The sequence below is a fragment of the Pseudopodoces humilis genome, chromosome 1, assembly GCF_049639895.1.
Source record: "Pseudopodoces humilis isolate 2021_Gansu_Grassland_sample_001 chromosome 1, ASM4963989v1, whole genome shotgun sequence".
In the NCBI taxonomy this organism is placed as follows: Eukaryota; Metazoa; Chordata; class Aves; order Passeriformes; family Paridae; genus Pseudopodoces; species Pseudopodoces humilis.
In genome coordinates this window covers 142,365,407-142,391,067 of record NC_142200.1, presented here as the reverse complement: position 1 = coordinate 142,391,067, position 25,661 = coordinate 142,365,407, and the positions used below count along the sequence as shown (strand labels likewise).

Sequence of the window (25,661 nt, the reverse complement as noted above, 5' to 3'; positions counted from 1 at the left end):
AAAGGAGAATGGGCAGAGTAGGATTTAAAAGGAACATGGAAGCATATTTACCAGTCTGCACAACATCATACAGTGTTGGTATTCTCACAGCTGTAAAGTGTAGTGGACATACCTGGGTGAACACGGTAAAGCCAGGACACAGAGTATTGTTATGTCACAGCCTCCAACTGTGGTCAGCTCAGGGATTTCCCAAGTCATGGTTTGTGTATCTCCAACCTGCAAAGGGTTTCTTTCCCACAAACTTGCTCGGTATCCCCTTTAATTCACAGCAGTAGATTACATTCTTGGTCTGGATGATGCTAATTCTGTGCTTCTTGTTTATGCACTTAATACCGGCTTCAAATCCCTTTCCAAGGTAAGTAGTGCCTTCAAATCACCTATTTACACACCAGTGCAGCACTACTGGCAAAAGCACACAGCACAAGCAGACCAATGTATTCCTATGGCAAGTAGTTTCTACTCGGAAGGAAGTAACTTTATCATGTTTTCTTTCTAACAATGACGCAGTGGTGCGTTTTCTCTTCCCACAACCACGTAAGCAAGCAGGCGACTTGAGCCGTCACCATTAACCTTTCTGACCAGCAAATCCTTTTCCCATCCGAGCCACTGCAGCCCGAGAGCTGCCGCTCCTGCCCCAGAGCCCCGGCTCCTGCTCGTCCTTGCCCAGGCCCTTCCTGGCCGGGCGGGAGGAAAAGCGGCCCCGCGGTCTCGCACCGCCCCCCGCCCTCGCCCCGGGGAAGGGGGGCTGCAGCGGCCCTGAGCCCGCTTTTTGTTGGAAGAAACATTTGCCCATGGCGATGAGGAAACTCTCCGAGGCCGGGGCTGGGGGAGGGGGGATTTCCTTCCCATTGTCTGCCGGGCTCGGCGCTGCGGGCCCCCGCTCCCAGTGAAAGTGAATGGCCGGGAGGGACCGGCCGCAGGGCTTGTGTTAGACACCCAGCTGCTGCGGGTAAACGCGGGAGTCGGGGCTAGCCCGGCCCGGCTAGCCGGGAGTCAAAGCTGTATACTGACGAGCATTTAAAAGTCTTCACATTACACATAAAATAAGTCAAAACGAGACAAAAATGCATTATTTTAATCCTTCAACGTGCATCCTGAAGGCTATATAATACAAACAGCTACTCAGAGGACCTAGTGAAGATATAAAAATATCCCAAAACAAGGCCCACGAACACCCATTTATAAGCTCTATGCTCGTCTTTCTACACTTGATGTAATTCACTGCCCACCAGCTCAGCAAATGTTACGTTGGTTATGGTTGCAGACACTCCCTACTTGTTTGCTTTAGGATACCTTGTTCTTTCCAAAATCAAATATTTGTATAATGAAACAAATATTTGGAGGTGGTCCAGACTAGCCTTTATAAATACGTTAAGTACAGGAGATTGTTGGCAAGTGGTAGACTCCAGGTAAAACCTGCACAGTAGGCAACCCACAAGGCTTCTGCGCTCCATGTGTTTCCATGCTGGTGAAACTGCGGCCTAAGTATTTATTTGACAGCTCTCTATGGGTCCTGTGAGAGATAAAGGTCTAAAACCTCTTTATACTGAAGATAGCTGAACTTCTGCCTTAAATAAATATTTACATAGGTAAGGACAAGGCACTGCAGCAGAGCAGTAAATCTTTCACTAGAGAAGCTGAGACTGGCTTTGGAGCTTTGTTTTGGAATTATGGCAAATCTCCCTAGCTGACCCAGTTGTTTGGGACACCTGGTTGTTTGGAGTTAAGAATTAAAAAATGGTTATGTGGCTGCTAGCTATGTTTGTCCTCTGATTCTGGATGTAAAAATGTCAGCTTTACGTGTCAGCTTAACAATGTCAGCTTGAGTAGAGCTATTGGCTTGACTGCATGGTAGAAACAGCAATAATTGTAATGACCCCAACTTCTTTTTTCCCCCCTGTAGATAAATACAGCTCAGATTCAATTTGAACAGAAGGTTTCAAAGAAAGCTAAGACAGGCAGGCCAGCAATATCCCATTGAAACTTGGCATATATTTCTATCAAACTTTTGAAAATGACAAGCCTTAACAAAATCACAGCCAACATCACAAATAAACACTTAACATAAGGTAGTCTTTTTGTTATTATACTAATGGTAAATCCCTTTTTATTTAAAAAAATTGCCTGAAAATTTCATTTGCTTTTTTATTAATACAAGCAATACAATGCAGTTAATAAATTACAGTACTATTGGGTATCTGCCCAACACCTCAAGCACTTTTTGGAAGCAGATTACCAGCACTTTCTTTCCTACCTATTTATTTTAGAAAATGTAAAATGTTCTTTCATATTTAAATGCATAATAGAAGTAAGACTTTATCACAGCTGTGCAACTAACCATTATTTGCATTTTATTTTTGAAGTGGATGTAATGTCCTGATGCAGCAGTCTCGAAGAAACTATGTGGGTTTAGACACTACTGAATTTTATTTACTGGACACACTGGAGAAACTTTCACTGTTCATTGTGCAAACTCTGTTTAATCTTTGTCTGACCAGGCACAATGGATACATCTTTTTTCAACATTAGCACTACTATTTCCTTCTGCTATTTTAGTAATATTAATTACTACTCATATGACTGAATTTTTTTGCATGCATAAATGTTTATAGAAATAAGCTTGCAGTATATTTTAATAAAGGTATATTTTAATAAAAGTAAAATTCTAGTCAAGTTAATTGTGTAGTGTGGTACTTATTAATTTAATAATTCCTGAAGAATTTCAGAAACTTTAGAATATATTTCCATATTTTTATCTCCATAAAAATATAAATGTACATATTTTTTCTATTTAAATATATATGTATATGTTCCTATAAAGTTACGTGTTTTGTATTAATATGCATTTCCCTACCCTGCAGTGCAAGTATGGCTAACAGTTGGACTCAATAATCATAAAGGTCTTTTCCAATCTAAATGATTCTATGGTTCTGTGATCTGCAGCTCAGAAGGTATTGACAACCCTGAGACAGGCCGCTGATTATCTATGGTTTAGTTTCTTTTGCTCAAGGTGAGCGTCTACTTTCAAAACCATTATCTGTCATTTCTCCAAGTTGGACTTCATGATAGGAGGAATTTCCATGTATCAAGGCTGGATAAGCACCACATTTTCCCCCTGCAACAAGAGAGGGTCCAGACCTAAGAGTATGACAAAATACATACATAATAAATAGTTAAAGATCCGTTTCAAATATATTATTAAAAAAAAAAAAAAATAATAAAAGAAACAAACAGCAACTCCAGCAGACACCACTAGAGTTCTCCTTCTCCCAAATATCCCTAGCACCATCCTAAACCCTGTTTACCCCAGAAACCTGAACTGTGGACAGACAGAAGAGGAGAGAGAGAGAGAAAATTCAGACACAATAAAACTCTGAGGGGAAAAATATGTGGAAGGAGGAGGCAGCAGCGGCCTGGGGAAGGGATTGAAAAGTTTCCCCTGGCTTAACTTCTCCCCCCCTGCAGCAGCAGAAGCAGCGCCAGCAGCACAAGGTGAGAGAGACTTTTAAGTCTGGGGAGGAGGGGTGTGTGTGCGGGAGGGGGGGTGAATTTACAGCCCTGTGGATATTTCTGTGTCTGCCTCCCTGGCTTTGGGGTGCGAGAGACGCCGTGTCTCATGCTGGGTGGATTTTTTTTTTTTTTTTTAATATGATGGAGGATTATAAACATGGCGCCTTAAAAAAACTACAAAATCATGTACACACTGTTCCAAGGAGATGGGGGAGAGGGGACAGGGGAAGGGCTGGGCATCAGGGGAGGGGGCAATCCTTCCCCGCGGGGTGCCGTGTGAGGAGGGGGGAGCAATTATACTTAATAATAAAATGTGTGGGGCTGCGGGGGGGGAGATGGAAGGCGGGATTTTTTTATTATTATTATTATTTCATTTTTCGGAGTGGGCAGGATTATCTGGCAGCCCGCTTGGAAACCGAGGAGGAGAAGGGGACGGCGGCGGAGCGCGTGTGATTATTAACGGCGATTATTTTTGTCCCCACACCTTCCCCGGTCGAATTTCGGCTGGGAGGCGGCGGCGGGTCCTCCGCGCCCCCCGTGCCGAGTTGCAGCCAGCCCCAGGGCCGGGGCGTGAGGAGGTGGGGTGGGGAGAGGGGCGCTCCGGAGAGAACCGCCGCGTCCAGCGCTCCGCGCGGGCCTGCAGGGCGCGGGGGAGCCGGGGACTCGCGTGAGAAGCGAGGCCGGGCAGGGTGTGGTGCAGCCCGGCCTCAGCCCCGTCACCCCCCGGCCCCGCTCTCTCCCACTCGCGGGGCCACCGCTTTGCTCCCCACTCTCCCTCGCTTTCCTTTCGCTCACACACCCCCGCCGCCGCCGCATTTCCTCGCTGGGGAGGGGGATGCCTGCTTGGAGGACGGGTCTTGGCCCGAGTAATGGCAGCTGCTCGACAGCGCCGAGGCTCCCCAGGAGAGAGACGGCGGGGCCCGGCAGGCCGGGCGAGGGGCCATGGCTGCCGTGCCCGCGGGGGGCAGGGGAGGGGACGGGGAAAGGGTGAACTCGGAGCCCCGACCCTCCTCCCCCGGCGGCTGCGGGCGGTGCCACCCCCGCTGCCTGGACGGCCTCGCCGCCCGGCGGGGCACCGGGGACCCTGCGTCGTCTTGCCCCTCGGCACAGCCCCGAGGGCTTCCTCGCCTCCCCCGTGAGCTCCGGGGCAGCGCCCGGGTGGTAAAAGGGGCAGTTTCTCCGCTCTCCCCCACCCGGCTCCCTGCGCCCTCCGGGGCAGTGCCGGGAAGGGCCTCCCGGGGCTGCGCCGGACTCGGCGGGTCGGGGAATCGCGACGGGCTCGCTTTTGTTTGCGTTGTGGGGGTCTTTGTGCGTATGCACCCCCGAAGCCCTGTCTGCAGATAACTGCCCTCGGTGCACTTTGTGGGGTGTTCGCCTTCACCCCCTCCCTCGGGGCTGCTCAGAGGCCTGTCTCCTCTTTTTTCGGAGAAAGGATGGAAGTGTAGGGTGTGGGAGTGCCCGTGGTAAGGATGATGGGGAGCTTCGGTGCGCTTTCTTGACCTTCCGTGTGTTCCAGACAACAGCCCCCCTGTAAAAGGCTGATGTTAAGGATTTGTGAAACTTCGTGTGTCTTTTGGGGCTTATCCTGAAGCCAGCAGACTTTGGGAATTTGTTTTTGGTCTTCTGTGAACTTTACAGATGCTAGAGATGGGGTGGTTTGACAAGACGAAAAGGAGTGAAAAAACTTTAATTTGGTGCTGTTTGATTTTATAATTTAACCTGGAAGTATCTGGCATGGTCTCTGTATTGTAGGAATAATTCTATTTATTGTAGTTTTAAGAAGATCTTATTGCAGTAGAAAAGAATGGGAAGTGCTTTCTTATCCTACTTAATGGTGATTTTTTTTTAATTTCTCTTGGCTTTGTAGGAAATCTTTAGGGGTGAATGCTGAGACAGGTGTGAGGAGGGGGGAAGATGGGAGGGGAAATGCCAGTTTGTGGTTCAGGTTGCACTCCTTTGGGTTTTTCTAGTTCCTCATCCTTCTGTATGAAGGACCTGGCATCTCTCCACTTTTTTTTTTTTAATTATCAACTACTCTTGAGTGTGTCTTTAGGGAAGTCGACTGTTTGCTGACTAATGTTTTGTATAAAAGTGGAAGTACCCACAAAATAATTTCCACTTTTATGGGATTTATGGCATTAATTAATTCCCACTGTGGATTTATGGCCTTAAAATGCCAGCTTTTCCGTGCCTAAACAAACCGTCTTTGCTTTGGCCAGATAGTTGGATGGGGAAAGGAGGAAAGGGAATGGTTCATGGGGTAGGTCAACAGAGAGCACTTTATCTTGCTGATGGTGAGTTTAGTTTTAGTGAGTGGGGAAACAAAAGTGACTGTTGATGACTGTTGGTTGTGCTATGGAAGGCAGTCTCTGCATCTGCAACTAGTACTTGGTATTGGGTTCAGTAGCAAAGGTCTGAGTGAGAAAAATGACTCTTCCTTTCCACCTCATGAATTGGATAATGTGATGGAAATTGTCTTGTGTTGAAGCCAACTTTGTAAGGGGAGTCATGAGTCTGTGGTCGTTGGGAGGGGGTGTTAAAACTTTGCTGATGTGCAAGAAGACACTTCAATAGTTTGAAGCTTTGTAGCAAAAAATTTACAGGGTAGTTCACTTCTAAAGGTGTTGGGTTTTTTTGTTTTTTAAATCTAAGCAAGCACTTGGCAGATATTAAATATAAATATAAAAAAAATCAAGTTGAGTTTGTTCACCAGAAATCAAAATTCTTAATAGCTTGACATAGTCCTTCTGTAGTATGAACCAGAGCAATGCTTTATAACTTGTCAGAAAAAAAGTGAGCAGTATTGGAGTGACAAGAATTTCTTACTGGAATTGCTGTGTACACAATGTGTGACTGGTAGTTCGTGTGCTGTGTGTCCATACTGTTTGCAGGCAGTAGGCATTCTGTGGGCATCTACTGTTCAAGTGTCCTGGCTTTCCCCCTGCCTTGGGAAGGGACTGTTCAGGAATACCTGAGGCTTCTGCAGCAGAAGTGCCTGGGTCATGTTTTTGGCCTAAGGTCATCTCCAAAGCAAGTGAGATGGTGAAAGGCTGTGAAGTGTGTCTGGTATTTCTGCCTGCACATAAATAAAACATACTGGGTGCTGTTGGTGATGTGGTGCTCCCTGAGCAGATGGACTATGAATTTGGCCTCAAACTTACCTTGAAGTGGCTCAGGCTCCATCTAGACCATTGTGCATTTCTATCAGTGCACCACAGCTTGGGGACCACTGAACTGTGTCATCTGCAGTCACTGGGTTAGAATAAAATACCTCAAAAGGAAATAGATAAAAGGTAACATTGAAGATGTTTTCTTCATTTTAGGTATCTGAATGTGTCTGTAGATGCCTGCATTATCTAGTTAGTTAGCAAATCATCTCATTTCACACAGTTGGAGAATGAGGGGGAATTTTAGAATTAGGAGACATGTTTTGAAATTGAGGATCCAATTTCAGTCAGCTAAAGGTCACAAATTTTGGACATACCTGTAACTAATTTTCATAGTAACTGCCTTCCACAGTCTTTCAGAGCATTTATCTCTGCAAGTGTGTGAAGACTTCAGGCAGTGTGAATCAGTCCAGGCTAAAAGTTCTGAAAGAGGACAAGGTGATGATGAAGATGTCTTCAGGAAATTTCTAATTTGCTTTTTAAATGACTTTTTAGCTAGATCCAGATTAGCATAAATGTCAATAAAAATGTATTTTACCCATAATGTGGGTGGTTACAAATGCTAACTAGAACTATAAACAAAATTAATCTGTACAAGGTATATGTGCCTCACTCGAGTGATGAACTTGGTTTGTAAAATGTGGAATTGTTTGAAATTACTGATGAAATGCACACAAGATTTTACTTTCCTGAATGAAGTAGTCTCGAGATCTTTTCAAAAGTTACGTCAGAATTGTTGGAGCAATTCTTTTTCTCATATTTATCCAGCAAATAAATAAATTTGTTTCAAATTCTGACCACTGATTTTATTAATTGCAGTGGTTTTCCTTCCATATAATAGGAGTTTGTTTAGCCATCCTTCGTGCTTTGATTGTTTAGGAGGTGATGTAGGAACATGTTCTTTTTCTGCAGAGGGTTTTGTGCCTTGGTTTTTGTTGGGTTTGTTTAGTCTCAGGATGTGGTGAACACTCCCATAGTACGTGTGTAGTACCTGGAGCACGGTGCCCTTGGTAGCTGGGCAGTGCAGTGTATGTCATCTTTTATATAGCTCATACGTTTTAGGCTGTCAGTGTTGCTTGTGCTGAACATTGCGAACAAAGATTATTCTTGTCAGGTTCTGGATCATTTTTCATCAGTTGAATGTAAATTTAGCTCATAATTGGGTTATTGTTCTAAGGTTTAATCTTCCAGTCGAGAGAGTACAGGCTACAAAATAGGTAGTTTATAAGATGACGTAATGACTCCGTTTTTCAGGATTTTTTTTATTTATTATTGGTGAGAGTATATGAAATGCAAAACAAATGTGGAAAACTCCACAAAGCTCTTCATTCCTGGGTGTAGTGGAGGTAACTGATGGACACCAGTGGCTGTGTACAGTACAATAAACACTGTGGCCTCAAGCCTGCATAGGTGTGCTCCTGTGGCACATGGGGCCGTCTGGTTTCCAACGCCTCTCCACATGCAGCTCCCAGAAACACAAGGGCTGGATTGAGCCCATTATTTTTTTCACCATATTTTCAGTTGTAGTATTTAAACATAATTTTATAATCTCTTTAAACTAATGTCTGCCATCAAGTAACTTGTGAAAACCTGAACTCTTTATTTATTTCTGTCATGCTGTGAATATTGAATTATATGAAAAAAAAATAAAGGAGGGGGAGTGGTAAACCTAGCAGTTTAGTAAGATTTCCTTCATATTTCTTTCTTTTCTTTTTTTTTTTCTCTCCCTGAAATGACCAGGGTCTTTTAGTCCTGTGGGCAGGTGACAGCAGGCACAGCGGTGATACATACTGACATGCCCATGAACTCAAGTTAAAGCTCATGGTGTCTAATTTTAGCCAGCTTTGGTAATATCCCATCAGAGCCTGATCCTGTAGCTGTGCTATGTAGATAAATACGAAGTATAGCTATTGAGAGTTTTGTGTACAAAAAGACTGGTTTTGATTTTCTTCCAATATCTCATTTTACACATCACTAGAATGCAAAAGGTGTCTGTTACCAAAATACGGATAATTTGAGTTTAAAGTATGTTATTGATTAAAAAGACAGTAGAGTTTGTTATTTCAAAATTAGAAATGTATTAAAAAATATAAGTGAAATATGGTTTATAGCGTATTTACTAACAATCAGAATACCTTTGCATGTACCTTTACAGTATATTTAGTTTTAAATTCCAGGATTAAATAATTGCAAAATAAAACATGAATTCATGATTATGAGTTTTCATACAACTATCACTTATACTATCATATAACACTAATTCTTAACAAAAATTTTAACACCAGACACGGTGAAATTTAAAGTACTATTCTTTCATTAAAAAAATAATTTAAACATGCCAACAAAAATACCAGTAATATCCCTTTCATCCTTTCTTTGGAAATTGCATTTTTTGCATGCAAAAAACTGGGCTCACTATCTTATTTAATTTTTTATCCATAATATGATACTATTGATTTGAGGTCTAGTAACTTCAGAAGAGTTAAACATATTCCTTTTTACTTCTCACTTCTCCGATATTTGTTATTATGTTAAATATTAAACCAACTTGCATTATATCCAAATCTATGATTTTAATGCAACTGGCTTAACAATGTTTTGGTTACAGGCTGTAAGACTCTGCTAGTAGGTGTAGTGTTTTGGCAAGCAAAGCAGTGTTTTGGCAAGTGGATATTTGTGCTTTGATCCCATGTACTTAGGGCATGGCATTGTTATCTGGTCTTTTAAAGAGAGCTGGATGGGAGTTGCGTGCTGTGACTCACGGGACATGGCACTTAGTTTACTAATTTTAGCAGAGTGATTCTTATCTGTCAACATTAGGTTTTATTTGAACCTTCTGGAAAAACGATGAAGTGAAACAAAATGGAGTTGAGAGAAAATGTTTAGCAGAATCCCAGAGTAGCTAGATGTAGTACACAGTGAAAAAAATTAAAAGTATGTAAGGTATGTTTATTGCTCAACAAATCTTTAAGATCTGAGAGACTGATCTAAGAGCTTTATCGTTCTTAGCACGCTATCATTTTCTGTTCAGTCTCACACAACATTTATGCATTCAGTAAGAGAGGATCTCACACTACAGATACCTGTCTGCAATTACAGATACTTCTCAAGTCAGAAAGCAAGCACCAGCCAAGTCCGCACTGGCTGCTTGCGCCTTATTGCTATTTTCTTGGTGTCATTGCTTGTAAAAGAAAACTTCCGAAGAGGACAGTGTCTGTGCCTTGCATAACACTGCAGTGTGTGCATTCACATGCACAAATTGAAGTGGAAATTCTGGCTCAGAATGGTGGGGGGTTTCTCCAGTTTTCCTTCTGGTCGGTTGTTAATTTTGTGATCAGTGTCTTATGAGCTGTCATTGACTTCAGAGACAAGCTGAAACCCAGAGTTCATGCATAATCTCCTTCCCTCAACTAGGGAAGGAGATCCAGGTTCAAATTTGCTCAAAATCAAAACAAAAGAATTGCTATTTCATAAAAGGTAATCACAGGCCACACAGTCACTGATTGTTCACTGATGAAAATTGATATTCACTGCAGAAAATTCATTGTTACCCATAGATTAATATTAATATAATGATGGAGACCTTGATCATATAAGCACTTGTTTCCCACAGGCATGAAAATGCATAGGCCTTGGAGCATACTGATGAATAAGTTCAGTTTCACAAACTAGTTTTAAAAATTAAAACCTTACATATGACTCCAATATTCAAGGAAGAACACAGTCAAAATTAGTTGTGCTGATAAAATTTAATGTAATGCTATATTTTTGATTATTCTATGGAGTTACGTAGCAGTGTTACATGAGCATTTTTATGCCTTTTCAATATCAACAGTATGACTTGGGTTTTTTTGCACATGCTAAATTTTACATTCATGCTTGTTTCCATTGAAGTTAAGGCACTTTTCCTACATATCTTTGAAGGAATTTACAGTGCTTATTAAAAGAACAGAGAAGACATGGATAATATTTTTCTGTTAGTGATTTCTGCCATTTTCTATATATCTTAAATCCTGTGTGTTATAGAAAACCTTAATTATAGATAAAGAAGATGGTAAAAGAAGAAATTCCTACCGGAAAAGCCAATAATATTATGAGAAGAAATATTTATTTTTTCATCAGGAAAGCTAGAAAACAAATATGTCAAGAAAGTCTGTATTTTAACATAGTTTCAAAATTATGGAAATTGTGAATGTTCAAGCAGGTGAAGCAATTTTTAATTTTATTTTACCATAGAAGATAAATTAAAAACCTGAATCCTGAAAGCTGTCTTGATTCATCCCGTTCTAATAATTTACCTGTGGACAGTACGCAAATTTAGGCAATCATTTTTGCTCCACGCAACAAATTGTTTAGAGAGGGTAATGTTCTCCTCACCTTGTGCTTCTATTCTTTTTTAAACATTCAAAATTGCAGAAAACCTTTTCTTTCTTTTTAATTGAAAATCTAAGAATTGTTATTAGTTGTTTTCCCAGGAACCAGACTGGCACCATTTTAAGCTTCACTATAGTTGAGAATTTAGGATGTTCTTAAGAACTGGCTGCATGGACTTTCCTAAGGAAGCTTCAGTGTCAGTCATCACATGCAAGCTGACATTTGTATATAATACAGCACACTGAATAATTTGGCATTGGCACTAACATTTAAAAAATTTATTTTCTTTTTTGCCATATAAAAATATCTTTCTTAAAACTTCTTGGTCATAGTAAAATGTGAGTAACAGTGAGAAGGGATTTACAGTTTGCTAACGGATAACTCAGGGTATATGGCCTCTTAGCAGTCTGACTAGAATGGAATATCAGGCTGTTTAAAAGCTGCCATATTAAAATGTTGTTTGTTTGTTTGTTTGCATGTTAAAAGAAAATGTTTTGTTTCACTGACATAACTTTTTTGAAGGAGAGTGCTGATGCATACCTGGGAGCATTTCAGACTGACAGTGCTGGAAAGTGAGAAACATGGACACTGCCAGTCTGTAATTGTGTCTTTCAGTTTTGTAGCTTTGTGTTCATCTTCTGCTTACTCTGACCTGAAATAAATAGGTTTGCAGGAAATATTTGTTGTAAGAAAGAGACTCTTCCTTTTCCTGCACACTTTCCACTCTGCTGGCTCCCAGAAGGCTTCTTTGTGTATCTCCTAATTGGAAGCATACTCCTAACTTCTCTCTGGTTCCAGACATGAAATTTCCTCATGTTATTGAACTTGCACCTTTTAGGAAATACAGATTAAGAGTCAACCATCTCCAGGAGCCAGTTTTATTGTTTTTTGTTTGTTTGTTTTTTAATTCATGCTAATATTCTTTTTCTCTTTAGTTTTAAAAAGTATTATAAAAATAACCCATTTTCCAGTCAACCAAGTATTAGCCTAATTTGTAGCACTAATTCCTGAAAACATGGAGCTTTTAATAAAATGAAGGACTTTTGTTCCTCACACAGGCTGAGGAAATACCAATAAATATCAGCTACAGCTGTGTAATGGTGCAGATTCTTGGAGTACAGGTGCATCACGGAGTGAGGAACTGAACATGGTTTGCTCTGCCAAGTTAGTGGATAAGCAGTTACAGGGTTTCCTGGGCCAGTGGGAAGGAATGGTATCCAAATTTCTGCTTGGCTCTTTTTCCAGAACTGCCTTTCTTGATCAAACTAGCATGTCATGTAATCCAGAGTCTTGTTTCCAGCCATCAGATGTCTCCTAAAAAGATGTCAAAAATAAGGCAATTTTCTGAGGTAGTAAGCTACAGAATACTTGTTTCCCATACTGTTCCAAACAATAGTAATTTAGATTATGGCTCCTGTTTTAACACATGTTGTAGAAGTTTTGGTTTTTTCCCATTTTTGGAATGTTTTAATTTCTCTTTCCTGTAATAACTGAATATTTTAGCTGTAATGTTGAAAGCTACTGCTTTTTAGGTCAAGCCTGTTCTGTCCTCTCCACATGCCTTGCAGCCTCCCGCTGCAGTGCTCTTTCTCATTGCACATTTTCCAAGAGCTTCTTCCTAGGTTGCAGGAAAGAGCCATCTTACACCTGCTTCTCTGAGGGATTTGATGGAGATAAGAGACCTGGAGGGGTGAGTTAGTGAAAGGCTGTAGTGGTTGTCTGCTTAGTACCAGCAAGAGCTGGGAAATGCACATATGAAAGGAAGAAAGGGAGAGTTTGTTGTGAGATGCACATTAAGTGGAAGTCAGGTACACCCTTGTCACAGGAGACAGGACTACTGACTTTGTTAATGTCATTTGGTGCAGCTCTGTTGACTTTAGTGGACCAATATTAGTTTACACCTGCAGAAAATTTTCTCCTGAATCTCTAGGAATGAGAATATAAAATGAAATGTTCATGGCTGAGTGACAGAGAGAGTGCATGTGAGAGAGAACGTGCACGCACACACTTTCAGGCCTGATTGATTGTATGAAAAAAACCCTGGAGTTGAAAGAACATTATTTTAAATTAACATTCATTATCTTCACGCGTGAGATAACAGTTCACTTTGGACCAGATCCTAACACCATTATGTTTCCTGAGCAGAGCCTGCTTTTTTTCTTGAGTGAGGTTATTCAGTATGAGAATGGCAAAATGTAGTCAGATCTTTTACAATTAAAATATATGGTTTAGTCATTATATATTAGAATAAAACTGTGTTCTTTCTGTCAGGAAAACATGTATTTTTTTCTTTTTAAAAGAAATGGTTACATTTTCTTTGAAATGTGAAATAAGAAGTAAGGTACCTTTTTTTTTTAGGTCTCATCTTATGCCTGGAAAAGCTTGCAGCCATTTTAATTCATGCTGCATTCATTGATCTAACAGTTAAATCATTTAATCACTGTGCAGCTAGGTCGTCTACCTATTGGGCACTGTAAAGTGTTCAGTAATGCACTTTGGGTTATTGGCTTCTAAATGTCACTTCTGAAAAAAAAAAGAAAGGAAAAAAGTGAACAACCTATGAACACCCCAGTTAACTGATGAACATTGTAAAGGAAAACACAATGTGAATTCATGGTCTTATCACTCAACTCTTTTTTTTGTTCTGTACATAATATAAGTAGAAAAAAAGCACATCATAGCAAACAAAGGGAAAAATCTGATTTTGATATCCTTTGGCATTTATTTTACTTTAAAATACAGAGTTTTGAAACATTAAGTCATCTAATTAGGCAGCAGCTTGTATGAAATATTTTCACAACAGACATAGTTTGTGAGCATGAAAATGAAAGCCACATTTTAAAATTATAACCCCAAATAACTTTCTGAATTTAAATATTACTCTGAAAATGGCTTATTCTGTAAGTATAATCATGTGAAAGAAAGTGGGAGAAGTTTGTATTTTATGTCAACATTAACTAGAAAACTTAATACCTTAGCCTTAAATGCTGCAACTATAGAAACCAAATAATCTAAATACATAAGAAGGGAAATAAGTGTAACAGCAGCTAATAGGTGGCAGTGAAAAGCAGAGGAAAATGTCATGATGCTTTTAAGTGTCTTGTATTTTCTGAGAGGGAGCTACTCTCAATCAAATAAATCTCCTCTTGGTATGCAATAGGCAAGTATCTTGTCCAGAGAGATGGTAAATTCTTAGGCAGTGATGCACTTGGCACAATGGTTTTTAAAGGGTCACCTTTAGAGGGTCACCATGTGCTTTTTGGTCATTTCCCTGCAGAGATGAGAGGAGAAATTCATGCTTTTGTGAGGTACTGTTGTCTGTCTGAGGGCAGGTGGAACAAGAAAGTCATGTTTCGTATGAACATGGGAACTCTATTTCCCTCTTGTTCCATGAAGGCTCAGAATCCAGACATGCCAATTCCATCTGTTTGCATCTGGATCTCTTGGCCTATTTCCTTGCGCTTTCCTGATCTGTACTGAAAGCTTCATCAGATGAGAAGTCCTGATCATGGTAAGTATCTCTCTGCACCTTCAGCAGAGAGACTAAACAGAGGAGAGGGTCAGTTGTTCATCTTATTTGGTGTGTTCTTAATTAGCGAATTTTCAGTGGTTTCACTCTCTGACTTCTAATAGCTCCTCTGCTTTATTATGATTATGTTATTTTTTTACAATTTTGGTACAACTTCTTGTTATTCTTTCATTTGGGCATTCTAGGATGTCATTCTTCTTTTGGAGTAATGTCATGATCTATGTACAGGAGGAGTTCAACAGTAGAGGAGGAATTTGACTAAAGGTTTAATGAATGCCATCCCACTGCTTGAGTAAGACCTCAGTGAGGCAGTTTTAATAGGGATCTGATACTTTTGCTCCCTTTCTTTTTGAAGAACATTGAAAGGGCTGCAAACTCAGACGAATGTGCTGTGTCCTCACTGTGTATTTCTTTACCAGTAAATAGGCAACTCAGTCATGGAAGGCAACTCAGTGAGGTTAAAGAAAGAAAGGTGCTGAAATCAGCAGGATGTCAAAGGAAAATAAGAATTCAGTGACAATAAAAGCGAAGTCTCAGTGTTAATGCAACATACTTTTGAGTTTTGAAGAGCTGAAGATACCCTTTAAAAGCGGGTTTGGGTGACTAAATTGTAGTTTAGGAACTGTTAAAGGACAGGGTGTTAAAGAAGGCTGAAGTCCTGGCAGGAGAGCAAACAAGCATCCTTTGAGCGCAGCCCATTCTGGTGGGTGTGGTGACCAGATGATTATCAAACAATACATGAAGTGCAGTATTGCAGTGGGTATCAAACCTTTTCACATGTACGTTGCTAAATTTAAGAAACAAAAAGAGCTCTTGACAGCTTGAAATTACAGCCCTGGTTTCCAATGTTTCTTCTGAGTTCCCCTGAATTAATGAAATTAACTGAGCTGCCAGACCGGGTGGAGAGCTGCTGGTGAGCCGCTGTCGCAGGAGCCCCACATCGGGCAGAAGTGCTGATTTACAGTCGCTTTGTCTTGAATTTAAATGATGACCTTCACTTCCTGCGTCTCAGACCCAGCAGGCTGCAATGGAGGTAGCCTTGAGATGGTGTTTGCTAATGAGGCTCTGGCACCTTTGATAGCTAAGCTAGATAATCAGAAAGTGATAGATGATGGTGCCTTTTGTTTGGAAATTTAATTTAAAGTGTGTATTTATGTACTTAAAATTTTGACCCATTCAAGCCATTTGTATGATCTGTTGGTGTTTTCCACAAGAGTAGGGATGTTGCCCTGAACAAATTCCAGTTTGGCTAATTACATTCTGAGTAGCTACATTTCTGTAGAGTTTCATCTGGATTTTGTTACTGTTGTTTATTTAAATAGGAATGCATATGTACTTGGAAACTTATAAAATAACAGCACAGGATAAAAAAAGTTGGGAAAATCCCTGCTCCAAATTACATTTGGTATTTCTGCATGAATAGTATAGTGTGGCATGATACAATACAGAAAAAATATGAAGTGGCATATTCAGTAATAGCATTCATAGAAGAGGTAGGTTTTCAGAGTTTATGAAATGGGTTAAGTTGCTGAGTAGTGTGCACTGTTAAACATATGATATATTGTGCAGCAGGAATGGATATAATTCACTGGTAGGAGAAATAATGCTTGTTTGTATTGTAGTTAAACAGTATATATTTTTACAGGGTTATCAGGCATGGATTTTACATGTGTGTCAACAAGGGAGTGGGAGCCAGTTTATGTGGTGATGTCAAAAGGACTTAGGCAATCACAGATCTGCACGTGGCAATCATCTGCTGGCACGGAAATGTTTCTCTGCTACATACAAAGGCACATTTTATCATTTACCACTCAGTCTCTCAGAATCCTGCTTAAATTACAGTAGGAAGCACTTGCTGTTTTGTTACTGAAGAGGTAGGTAAAAAAGAACCCAAGCCACATCCTGTTGTGGAGAGTTATTTTGCAGAAATATGAACTTCAAAGCTGCAAGCTTGCTCTTAAAGCTGATTGATACTAATAGTCAATATTAACCTGGAGTGGATTTCCAGAGGAGATCAAAATAATCCAGTATTAGACCATACTGCATAACCATAGCAGTCTAATATTTACAAGAACTGTCACAGTGTTCATCCAAAAATAACTTGTCTGTTTAGAGATGCTTCATCCACAGTGCGTATGTACCCCATTAGACAAAGATATTAGAAGTAGATGGAAAAACAGTTTTCATTTTGAAAATAATTTCAGGAAAATGCTTTTGACTAGTACTTGTGAGTTAAATCATACCCAACTCAAATAATTTGTTCACAAAAAGAGGTTTGGGGTTTCTTTGGTTTTATAGAAATGAAAAAAAAATATTTTGAAGCTATCCTAGAATTTACATATTAACACTGGTGTTTCTTATTGTTAGTAGTTCTTTTTACATAATTTAATTTCTAGTAAAATTAGTAAATAGTATACTATGTGTTTATGCAACAGAAAAACAACAATATATGGGCTTCTGAAAACTACTGTTCTTTTAATTTTGGTCTGTTCAATGGCTTGGCCTTGTTTTTTGAAAGAATTTTTCTGTGTAACCCAGCTTAAATAATTTTACCTTGTTCTTCTGTATCAAACCCAGTAAAAATGTCATCACAAGCCCTTGTGACAGCAGCCAACCTGTTGTATGTAAGTGAAAGGGTTGAAGCCCCATCTGTCAGTGCTGTGAAACAGACAGGTATCTTACCCACTTTAGTGTCTGTCTAGTTGGATTTTTTGTCATCTGTGGATTTCTTCCTATGAAAAAAAATCAGGAATACTTCAACGAGGAAAGCCATCCGGCATTCACATGCTGCAGATTATGGTAATAAGATCCACGTGGCTCCTTACCTTTTTTTTCTCCTTCTGTATCATTTATTAAAGCTGTTATGGAATATCTGCTTAAGGCTAAAAGATTTTGAATTCTCACTTAGCCTCATTAAGGTCTTGGGCTTGGTGTTTACTACTTCTGCTTTCATCAAGGCCACTTCCTCAGATGCCTTTTCAGGAGACACATGTTCTTATGAATAACATTCTTCATTTTCTGTGTCAAATCAATGGTAGAATTTTACGTTTTAATCAGCAGGTTTTCTTTAAACTCAAATTTTTATTGCTGGTGTTCTACCTGTAAAGCAGAATTTGTTATTTTATGCTTTTATGTCGTGGATTGTCTATTTCTATATTCACACATTTAAATGCTTCAGGCTATTCATTGTGTGTTTTCTGGGGGGTTTAATGGTTCAGCCATTTCCACACAGACTGTTGAAGTCAGTTGAAGACTGTCAAAATTTGCAATCAGACAGCTAAGATGAATCTCCCACTGTCACTACAGAGTACTTCTCTAGAGCATAAAACATTTTTAAGAAATAGTTGAGGTACTGAAGGTGATGCTATCTGTAGTTCCATCAGTAGCTTCACCATGTGTTGTCAGTGCTCTTAGAATGGTTTCTGTAAAAGATTCCATGCCCTCAGGTGCTTAGTGGCCAGGTGTAGCTGTTGAAGTCACTATGATAAACTGTACTAGTGCACTCAAAATAGACAAAGAGTTGATTTACCAATAGGCAACTTTTAAAAAATATGTTTAGTTCACATAAATGTTTTCTATTTTGATTACTTTGTTCTCCCTCAGAATTTTTTAATTTATCTGAGTTTTCTTTCTTTGGTTGGAAGGAAACCAAAGGTGGCAGTCAGTACCTTATATATTTATTCATTGCAAAGATAAAAGACTGGTCTGTAGTGAAAGGACATATATGTAGCCCAGTAGTTTGAATATACATGAAGAATTAATGTCTGAAAGAATTCTGGTTATTTGTAAGAAACCTCTCTTTATTTTAGCTGTAAATTTAAACTTTGAACAATGAAGCTGCTTAAACTGGTGATGTGCTTATTAGGTTAAAAAAGAAGATTTTAATAGGAAAAAATTATCACAAGACAAAACAGCACATGATCTCATTAGCAATTATGGATTGCTAAACTGCAGTTTAAAAGTCCCATTTCTGTCTAAAGAATTTTTCCACAATAGTCATACAAGCAACATTAAACAGTGTTGTTTTAGTTTGTTTACTTGGGGTCAGATTTTCAATGATCAGAGTGATTAAAGTTGCAGTTGTCTGCAAAGGCAGCACTAATTAGCTGCAATTGATGTTAGCAGGACTTTGAATAAATGTTGGTTCTGAAAATCTCATCATGTATGGACATCATATCTGTTTTCAGATGTCTTTGAAAATTTGGCCCTTAGGACAGTTTACGTCTTTCCTTCTCTTGTTTCAGTGTTTTTCCCTTAGCAGTTCCCCATTTTACTCTGCTCAGGAAGGTCCATCAATTTTAAACAGCGTTTTGTAGTAATTTCTGTATTTAAGAGTTTATACTTGTCAGGAGGGACAGATTGACAGAAGAGACTTGGCCCTGGCTTTCCAGGCACTATTTTACTTCTTTGCTCTAATAAACATAAATAGTTCCTAGGATAATTATTTTCATCCATAGATGTTTAAGTGTTGCAGAAAAGGGATTAGTGTAATTAGTTTTGCATTTGGAAATGGTAGTGTAGAGATATGCAGTGACTTGCCTGAAGTTAACTAGCACAGGAGGCAACTACCAAGTGAGGAGCCCTGGTGCTCAGTCTGCTTCCTTCAGCAAATGGAGTTTTAGAGTGCTTGATCTATCCACACAAAATAACCAGATGAGAATCTTCTAAATGTAGTGATTTGGTACTTACGCAGTGTGAGTCATGTTCTGGGATGCTGGCACTGTTTTTTTGTGATATTTCCGTTTCACATTCAGCTTCGGGGGCTCAGCGGGGGCTTTTGGTCTGGTTGCCATATGAAGTTCATCAGGGGTGACAGGGGAAAGCAGCTTAATGTGCTCATGTTATTTTTGTCTATAGTAGAAATTTGTGATTGGGACTGTTTCTGTTTTACATAGTCACCAAAATAGTGCATTGACTATAAGCTAACTGGAGGTGCCCAGGACTATTTACAGCACAATTGCCTGGACACTGTTAGTTATTGAGTGTAATTATTTTGATCTTGCAGAGCACAAAGCATAAAAACCACTTATCAGACTTCCTGAACTGCACACCATGTCAGTTGTGGTGCTGAAGTTGGGTACCTTCAGTAGGCCTTCCAGACTCAGCTTTTTGTGTAGTGGTTCTCCAACAGTGAAAAGAAAAAAAAAAAAAAAAAAAAAAAGGAAAAACGTATCTTACAGAGTCAGAGTGCTGTGGGCATAAAAACATTCAAAGCTACGAGATCTGCTGCCAAGATGGTTTGCAGAAAAAACACTAATAACCTTATCCAGCTGCTACTCACCATGGAGTACTTACCACTCCTGTCACCTTGCTTTCTCAAAATTAACTGTAGAGGAATGTCTGCTGTAGGTACTGTGAGAGCTCTTGGCCCAGTTTGTTTGCTTTTCTCTACCCCATCAACTGAAGTGGATTAGAGCAAACTTTTCAGGCAGGAGAACAGATGTGTGGTCAGTTTTCCTTAAATTAATTCCTATAACTTGCTCAGCTGAGGTTTGTTCCTGACCCCAAAGGCTAGAGACCCTTGCCTCCAAGGATTCAAGTAGCCAACACTAATTTAGTGGCCCCAAGCTAAGGAAAGATTTCTCGTTAGGACTCATTCTCTTCAGCACAACAAAAACGCTCAGGATACTTAATGTTTTCTTCGAATTAAAAAATTCTCCAGATTCCTTGTAGCAGAGTCAGTTATTCTAGTCAGAGCTTGATTTAGAGAAAGAACTGATATTTGTGGGCCTTACAGGTGTCTTTGAGGGGAAGGCATCTGGTTGAAACATGCAGGTCTGTTTGCTGAGTCAGTAAAAATACCTGATCTTTATTGCTTTTATTTACAACCTGCTTATATTAATAAGCTAGGATTTAGATTTGTTGTGAATTATATGTTGACAATGGTGTTCCAACAGAGAGGCTGAAACTATTATGTTTCATATATTATTATATAAGGTTACTTATGTTACCTTCTCCATCTTTAGCCCTGGAGTATCCTGTATATTTGAGTAGGTTCACTGAATAGCTTCATGTCATACACCAGGAATTCAGTAAATGTGTCTTTGATCAATCCCTGTGGTTCTTATGATCTCTACAAATATGTCTAGAGGGAGGTGATTGTGGAAGAGTAAAAAGCCACTTAAGCCACAGTATTAGTGTGAGGATGGCAGCACACAGCTAGTCTGGGTAAGTGTGGATTGGAAGCCAGGCTGTAGGATCTAGACATGAGCGTTTCAGATGGAGGAACCTGACATGATGTCTGTATCACACGTATTGTGATTGCTTTTAAGTGTTTACTGTGTAGGGCAAACATGGCCAAACTGGCTCACTCTGTGGAGATTGCACACTAAAATTCATATGTGGATATGAGCCCAAAACTCCTATACCCTATGCTTTGGATAGCTGAGAGCTCCCAAAATGGAGGTTGAGACTTGTCTCAGTGTTGAGTGCTAGGCTGGTGTTTGCTTCAGCGACCCTTGTTAATCGGTTTCTTCCAAATCCAGTGATCTGAGTTTATTCAGCCTTCATGGCATCAGCACGGCCCTGCTGCCAGGTACATGACAGGCAGCCTCCTGAGATCTGTACCTGAAATATTGTGAGCCAGGATCTGTTCCTGCCCACCATGGGCTGGTGAGAGTAACTCATCAGGTTTCTGCAATGATTTACCAGTCTCATTTTTGTGCTTGTAACAGATTCTGAATATACTTCTCTATGCCATGGTTTCCTCCCTGTAAAGTAGCAGTATCAGCACTTTGCTGTATTACGAGGCATTTGGAGTATAAATTAGAGGGGGAACAGTTGCTAAGGCATACAATTCCTTTTCATTCTCTGAACAGGTCTGCTTCTAAGGCAAAAAGTGATAAAGATAATATGCCAATCCTTTTAGTGCTAGAAGAATAGAAAATTAGAAGTAAGAAGAGATAAGATGGAGAGAAGGTGGTATTGATAACAATGAAAACAAGTGCAAAAGAAAACAGCAAGTAGATTTAATATGCTAAATTGTTTAATAGCTCAGTAAAAATGGCTGGAATTTCAAGTTGCTGGTTCCCCCATAGTAGGAGGAAATGGTATTGTGTTTAGGTCCTAGAAACAGTGAAAAACATTTGCTGCTATGATATTCTGATTAGTTTTAAAGAAAGTGCTACAATAAAACCAGCAAATTTTGTACTTAGTAACTAAATTAATGTTACTTTGAAATTGAGAAGCAGCTTATAACTTAGGGAGGAATGTCATGAGAAGTTGCATCATTTTCCTCAAGAGAAATAGCTTCCTTTAAAATCTTCACCAAGAGGCAACTAATCTTGCTAGCAAATCTCTTACCAGTGCTGTACTGCTAGTTTTTCATTCAGAGTGAATGTCTCGACTCTGGGAATAGTGAAATGTATTTCAATTTACATTTGCTCATAGCCCATTTTTTACTTTTTGCTGTGACATCAGAAGTTCTGTTGTCATCAGTGAGCTGAGACATTCACTGTGATACAGTCTGGAGCTGCCCTCAGAACTTTTGAGAGAACTGAATATTGTTACAGAAATTGTCAAGTTTCAGGCTTCAGCTCAGAGGGTGCTTGTGCTATTGAACATGAGTCCTATGCTTGGAAACGCCCTCTTGGATTTCTTCCTTAGTATAATTAAACAGAAATGTTCACTCATGGAATCTGAGTATTCACTCATGGAATTTGAATATCCTTGTTCGAGAGTGACTGGAGAGTTCAGTAATCAGCATGTGTATGTTGGCTTTTTTTCCATTTTACAAAAAATTAAGAAAAATTATGTAATCTCAAGAAAATAGAAATTTTTTAACCAGTTAAGAAACATTCCTGGTGTCTCAGCAAGCCTGTAGCACTATCAGGAAGTGAACTTGGACATACCTGCAGGACAGACCTTCTTAAACAAATTGATCGGCTATACTGTTGAAGCTGGCTGTCAGCAACTGGCCATGCATTGTCATTTCTGCTTAAAAAAGATGGGAGTGGCACATGTGACAGGAGACTTAGTGCCAGAATAGTCATTGCAATCTTCCTGCAGCTCAGCTTTTCTATTTCTTAGACTTTTAGCTGAGTCTTCCAAGAGGGCTTATCAGGTCAGGCAGTCTGTTTTAATTCTTCCTCAGAAAAATAGTTGCACATATTTTACACAAGCTTTTCCTTTTCTAAAGAAAAACAAGAGAAAGTAGACTGAGAAAAAGACTTTCTTGTCTAGGATTATAAATTATTAAAATTACTGATTTATATTTGTAAAAATTGAATACATGGAGACAATATAATTCTCACATTTCCTCATGTAGCTTACTTGAAACAGCAGCTGAAACACTTCCAGTAAAAAGAACTATTACATTTTTAAATTATGAGATTTGCTTTCCAATATGTACTTCTGTTGTTTGCTTTCTTCTAACTGTTAGCTGTGGCCAATTAAAAACATAAGACCGATTATTTTTTATTCCTTCTAATTAGCATTTTCATGTTCACTAAATGCACTAAAATTTCAAAGCAGTTTTGGGGTGATATAAAAGAATATTTGTAGTTTATTGATTGATGCTGCATTTTACAAAATCTTTGGGCTTTTTGAGATGCTGGCAAATGGAAACTAAAAGGCAATAAGGACCTTCAAGAAAATGAGTCAGAGCACAGATGAAACATCTCGTATCCCTTTCCCACGACTGCAGGAAACAAGATATAAGGAGAGGGGAGGATGTCAGGGAGGTGGCTTACAATCTAAGAAAATTTATAGCAAATCAGTTGGACAACTGAGAAGGCTCTTGTTGTGGGAAAATGACTAAAATAAACTGAATTCAACAGAGAAGTACTCAGATACTGTGGCTAGGGAGAAGAGCGGTGAGGAGGTCATGAATGTGGGAGAAATAGAATTTAGGGTACCAAAATTGTATCCAATCCAATACCAAAATGTGATGAATTACCTGAAGGAAATTGGTGCCCTGATGTTTCCCTTCTTCTTTGCCTTCTTGTTTTTTGAAAATAAGGATTTGTAGAAAAATATATAATTGAGTGGAAGAGAAATCCAGCATTTTTTTAATTATGAGAGGAAAAAAATGATGAAATCTACTACTCCTTCTTGGATGAGATCCAGGGAAGGCAAAGCTGTTGTTTAGGATTCTGAATATCTTTATCCTGTTTTTAATTGAAGTAGTTGTACACCTTGTAACATCCCAAAATGGTTAGGAAGGCATTTTGTAGTATGAGATACATTTTAGCTGTTACTGCCTACTTTCATTTCAGATTTCCTGAAAAATCTGTTTCTTCCAACTAACTGCCTTATACCAAACAGATTTTTTTCTTCAAGAAAAACAATCGAGTGTCTCAGATTTTTGTGCACTTGTTATTTATCATATAAATGATAAGTCCAGTGCAAAATGCATATAATTCTTCATGCCATTATATTATTTCTTGTTTTACCGTCTGCTACCTCCTGTGCTATAAAAGTGCAGTCTCTTTGTAATACAATTCAGATTTTTATTTTTTTTTTCAAATATAGTGATTCTAAGATACTACATGAGGGAGAAGCAATTTATGTGATGTGGCTACATTCTTAAGCTGTAGCAATGATAAATTAGTAACATTGCTTTAGGAGTTTGCAGTCATTTTGCTTTTAGTATGATTTGAAGAACTGTATTGCTGAGACTTGTTTTATTCTTCACATATCATAGAAATTTAATAGTATGGTTCCGTACAGATTCTTGACTGAATTATAGCTAGATTTGTTCCTTAGACTAGTTTACTAGAATATATTAATGTATAGATATCTAATATAATTTATTTCCCTGGCAGTGCTGTACATTTATATTTGATTTATATTTACAAAGCCAAAATCTTATAATAAATAATAGAACCAAACTATTTGCATAGCTTTCTTTTTGATCTTTCCTTTCCTATCTGCATAAACATTACTGCAGGCTCCTGGGTTGGTACCTGTGGTAAATGGATGTTTGACGTTTTGTATTTCTGTTCCATCTTATCTGTCTGTTTATCAGCCGAGTAGTCCAGCGTCTCTTTCCAGAGCATGCTTATTCATAAAAGCTATTGGCTGTTGTCAGGATTGAGACTGGAGGGCTGTAGGCAGTAATGAGATGTGAAACTTGGAATTCATATCTTTAAGACATCCATCCACCTGATTTGCTGCTGTGCTGAAAAGATTGTTTATTCATCTTGGTTATTTTGAAATGAGTTTCTTTTAGTTGATGTTTAGAAGAGAGACTATAACTGGAGCAGAGAATTGAACTGAAACTCTACTTCTTTTAAAATCTAATTATTTAGAATTCATGTCAGAACTTTAGATCTATGTATTTTTCTCATATGTAGTCTTTCAAAATAATTTTTGTAATCCCTGGGATAAAGCTCTGGTGCAGGATTATTTCTGACTCATGATGGTAGAGTAAGGGAGGAGAGATGGAGCTTGGAGATTTGTCTTTGCTATTTACAGATCTTGGACAAGCCCTTTAACCTTTCAAAGACTCAACTCCCCCAGCTTTAGATTGTGGGCAGGCGTTTGAAGTTCTTTGGAAGATCTTACAAAAAAATCAACTTCTGCAGGATGCTAGGAATTACACTAGTGAAAATTAGTTACCCAGTCACCTGGTCTTATTATCTTCTTGAAGGGTTATCTATGAGCTTTGGAAATGAAATATTTTTCTGGGGTTTGAATGATATTTAGTACCCTGGAGTTCTGTATCCTATGGCAAGTCCAGTATTGAGTGTACTGGCCAAATACATCCATTTATGGTTTGAACTGTAGGATTTTGCTATGGAATCAACTTGTGGACCTGACCCAGTGGAAGATAATGTTTTCTCCTTCAGAATTAGCCTGAATCATCCCATAGAATTTTTCTGTTGCTGGTTTTTACCTTTATGCAGGTCCTGCTATCATCCCATCATCACCCTGGTTTCTGAGCACAGTTGGTGCCAGGCTGTCTCCAGTGAAAGCATTTCCCTTGTTGGGATCTGTCTGAGAACCACTCTCCCTCTCAGGCCCTGGCCTTGTGGGGCCTCTTCTTTGCCAGGCATGTGTGAACAAGGGCTTTTCTGTTTGTCTTTGTGCTCCTGTGTGGTGGTGGGGGGCATCTCACGACCATCTCCACTCTCACACTG

The 25,661-nt window shown here is 39.3% G+C and overlaps 1 protein-coding gene across 5 annotated transcripts in view; it reads left to right on the top strand.

Annotated features, from left to right (window-relative positions):
- Positions 1–3,295: 3,295 nt before the first annotated feature.
- The window catches only part of ZMYND11 (zinc finger MYND-type containing 11), a 105,222-nt gene continuing 82,856 nt past the window's right edge, over positions 3,296–25,661 (top strand). For 3 of the 5 annotated variants that reach the window (XM_014257427.2, XM_005528522.3, XM_005528523.3), the window contains exon 1: positions 3,296–3,492. The gene's annotated coding sequence lies outside the window, so the exon portion shown is untranslated. Of the gene's footprint in view, positions 3,493–4,067; positions 4,089–4,825; positions 4,974–25,661 lie in introns of those variants that run through there. The other 2 variants (XM_088059225.1, XM_088059219.1) reach the window with 2 other exon arrangements.